The sequence below is a fragment of the Rhagoletis pomonella genome, unplaced genomic scaffold, assembly GCF_013731165.1.
Source record: "Rhagoletis pomonella isolate Grant_MI unplaced genomic scaffold, Rhpom_1.0 Rhpom_scaffold_00010, whole genome shotgun sequence".
Classification (NCBI taxonomy): domain Eukaryota; kingdom Metazoa; phylum Arthropoda; class Insecta; order Diptera; family Tephritidae; genus Rhagoletis; species Rhagoletis pomonella.
Genome location: NW_023458564.1, coordinates 11,915,927 through 11,920,010, shown reverse-complemented (window position 1 = coordinate 11,920,010; position 4,084 = coordinate 11,915,927). Strand labels below are relative to the sequence as shown.

The 4,084-nt window shown below is 35.3% G+C and overlaps 1 protein-coding gene across 1 annotated transcript in view; it reads left to right on the top strand.

Moving 5' to 3' along the window:
- The first annotated feature begins 517 nt into the window (after nucleotides 1–517).
- LOC118746044 (adenylyl cyclase X E-like) overlaps nucleotides 518–4,084 on the top strand; it is a 29,138-nt gene continuing 25,571 nt past the window's right edge. The window contains exons 1-2 of the mRNA XM_036479773.1: nucleotides 518–765; nucleotides 852–1,024. The gene's annotated coding sequence lies outside the window, so the exon portion shown is untranslated. The remainder of the gene's footprint in view (nucleotides 766–851; nucleotides 1,025–4,084) is intronic.

Sequence of the window (4,084 nt, the reverse complement as noted above, 5' to 3'; positions counted from 1 at the left end):
TACTTTGGACTAAGTAGGCAGTTCAGGAGCAAAGTCCTCTCTCGATATACGAAAACCACACTCCATAAGTCACTCATCATGCCCGTGCTGGTATATGGCGCAGACGCATGGACAATGACGACATCTGATGAGGTGGCTCTTGGAGTGTTCGAGAGAAAGATTTTGCGGAAAATTTACGGGCCTTTACGCGTTGGCAACGGCGAGTAACGCAGATAATGGAACGATGAGCTGTATGAGCTTTACAACGACATAGTGCAGGGCTGGACCATGTCGTTCGAATCGACTCCGACACTCCAGCTCTGAAAGTATTCAACTCGGAACACGCCGGTGGCAGCAGAGGAAGAGGGAGGTCCCCACTGCGATGGAAAGACCAGGTGGAGAAGCACTTGGCTTCACTTGGCATTTCCAATTGGCGTCAGTTGGCACAGAAAAGAAACGACTGGCGTGCTTTGTTGAAGTCGGCCAAAATTGCTTAGGCGGTTACAGCGCCAAATAAGAAGAAGAAGAAACCCGCGGGTATAAGCTAATTATAGTAAAAATGTCAATGTTTTATCAGCTTTTCTTTTTTAATGTTTATGTGAACTAAGTACTTCATAAGGCAAATACTCCCCACATGCCATTCATGCCTCATTCAATCAAAACCAAAGCTACTCTCACCTCCAACTGATAACACCAGACAGGTGGCGGAGAACTCTGTGCGAGACCAAAAAGTTACTTTAGTACCTCATCAAACTCAAACCGTGACGGTGTACAAATAGCCTTACGGTAATGCAATTTGATTTCGGTCTTCAGAAGTATATTCGGTGTAGTGTTACTTTCAGTGTTTTTTTTTTTTTTTTTTTTTTCAACAGGCGAAGAGCGGTATTTCGAGAGTTCGAGCTGCTTATCAGTGCAATGAGTAATTTGCGATATAACTTATCGAGTGATTGACATTGCGGAACATCCGCGGCTGGTGCGTCGATCAGTATTCATAACTCATCCGGGATTAAATGCTCGAATCTTAAGTAATAAGTACCAATACAAAGTAATTAACTCAAAATTGTTATAATGGCACGATAGTGTCGTATTTTAAGCCTAATTATAAACATATGTAATGTTTGCAAATAATTACGGGTGGTCTATTTTTTGTTTAATATAATTAAGTGAAACAAGTAAAAAGGAAATAAAAGTTGTGCACAAGCAATTGTGTTGCAATTAACATTTTCATTAAATTCTAGAAATTATAAAATTAAAATGTACATATGTGTGTGGGTGTGAAAAGCTCAAACAGGTAATAAGTAACATTTTATTGGATACACTTGTCATGTTTGTAATGACATTTGACCAATCACTGTTGACGCAACGCTTAAAATAAGCGCGATAAGAAATGAAAGTGTTTGCATAACTATCTTTAACTGGAGGCAACTGATTACGGTGTGATAAAAATGCAAATGTATACAATGGGTATAGAAGTATGAACATACATTCATACATACATATGTAGATCGTCATAATACCTCATATCTCAAGTCAAGTTCAAGCATAATTAATAGGGTCGTTATGAGCCCGTTAAAACAAATTTGTTTCCGTCCTTTCATTGATTCATATACTACCCGCGCACATAGGTAGATTTTCCAGTTTTATGCGGAAAAAAATATTTTATTACCTCTATCTACTCAAAATTGGTTATCAAATGTAAAATTCAGGATACGAAAATAAACTGTACAAAACAATTCCCATTTGCTCATCGATTATCATATCATTTGTGGTTTTGTACAGTTATGTACATACACTGAGGAAATAATGCATAGTAAAAATTAATACTTTATATTTGATTATCGTTTAAAAATGTTCGTATTTAAAAATAATATTTTCATACAAAATTTATTACGCACGTATTTGACTGTTCACATCTGAGTATGTATATGTAAGTGTACATACTCTGTGGGGAAAATCTCTAGTTCTGAACTGGGGCGCTTCTAGTACATTTAGACCCAGTACTGGTTCGCGATAAATCTCTTTTGCATGCAAGCAACTGGCGAATTTAACATGGCGATGTCCTAGGAAGTGTCAATTGCCCCCGCTGCATCCCTTTTTCGATAGTTCCGAACTAGTTCAAAATCTATAGTTCCGAACCAGTTTTAAAATCGACAGACGAAAGAAAAAAGTATCATGATTTTTCAATCTTTTCGGTTCTTCCGTGTGTGATTTTACATTATTTTCAAAGAAACATTTTTTCAAATTTGAAATTAAATTTGTTTGAAAGATTGTAAGAAATGTACGTTTACATACCTTTGGCTGTAGCTGACTTTGCAGAGGTGCTCGCTGTTATTGGTTAGATTCCAGTAGGCCCCAAGATGTTAATCTGTTAACACAAAGCTCTGTTTTGTATTACCAAACTATGAAATAGCATCTGCGAAGCACAGAAGAGAAGCGTATTTGAACGAAAAAGCCGCCGAGCACATATCTATGTAGAGTAAACAAGCCCACCGCTGCATGCATTATTCGATAGTTCCGAAATAGTTCTAAATTCGACAAATAGGATCTAGTTCGTTCTGCATCCCTTTTTCTATAGTTCCGAACCATTTCTAAATTCGTCACTTTAGATATAGATTTCTAGTGAAAAAAACTGAAAAAATTAGTTTCTTAAAAGTACCACTTTTCGCCGATTATAGACTGGTGGGGATCTAGTTCCTATCGGACTAGTTCGTTTTTGGCGATAAAGACCTAGTACGGAACTAGAAATTTGATTCACTAGTCCGCGGTTTCCCTACAGGGTACGCACCCCAAGCAAGCAGAGCGCCGCTCTGAGAGTGCCCTGCAGGGAAAGCTACCAGCAGTGTTGCCGCGAAACATTTTTAGCGGTAGCTAAATTTAGGCTAAAAAAGGGCTAAAAAAGAGCTAAAAATCGTCGTTGTGGCTAAAAATGGTAGCTAAATTTTTCTACCTACATATAAATATATTTTCTATAAGTAATGATATAGAAAAACAATGAACTCTGGATAGAATTAATATTTTATTCAACAAAAAAACTTGTTGTGTAACACATAAAGCATATTAAGGGCCGCCAACTTACCTATTTTAAAGTATAGTTAAATCGTTAATGGATAAGATAACGGCCCAGAAACGTAAAAGACATACATATACATATGTATGTACAGTTTAAAAATTAATTTCTTACATAAACAAAAAAATGAGATCACATTAAGAATACATAAGTACTAGAATCATATCTATATACAGTGTCGGACAATACTAAATAACTTAAATAATTTCAAACTATGCTTCGAAAAATATCCATTTGTAAAAGAAATTTTTAAAATGTTATGTTATAATTTACAAAGAATTAAAATGTCGCCGCTTTATTATTGTCCGACGCTGTATGTATCAAACAAACAAAAGAGTATTCATTTAATGAACTCATAGTAAAATAATTTAATCTATAAAATTTTTTTTTAACACATTAAAAATTTATATCTATATCAATACTATCATCGCTAAGCGATTCTTCGTCGTTACAATTTTGTTCATTTCTCATTAACCTGACGATATCATCTGTAAAATCAAAATCATGACAACATTTCTGTACATTTTTTAAGCCATATCTTACAGTTAATAAAGCGTTTAACATTGCAAAATTCATTTTATTTCTGTGCTTATTTATTATAGAAAACATCCTTTCAACTTCTGCGTTACTTAGGGCCGTTTTCTCATCTAACCTTTAGTTTACCGGCCACTTTATCGTCTCGATATACGACTTTTCGTTTTCTCATCAGCGCATTAATTTCTCGAATCGATAAACTGTTGCTCACCCGATGCAACCTTTAAAATTTGTACCCAACTTTAAATTTTGGTTTGGTTTTGGTTCATGAGTCAGATATATTAGATATTTCAACCAAGGTTTTGGTTTTTGCTAACAGTTCCTCTTGCTCTATATTTGCTTATGTTGCATTGCCAACCTTTAAAATTTTATGACGAATGTAGTGAAGTTTCACTCCCGGAAATGTAGTGAAGTTTCACTATACGGAATAACAAATTAATTTTAACCGGTTAAAATTAATTTGTTATTCCGTAGAGTGAAACTTCACTACATTTCCGAGAGTGA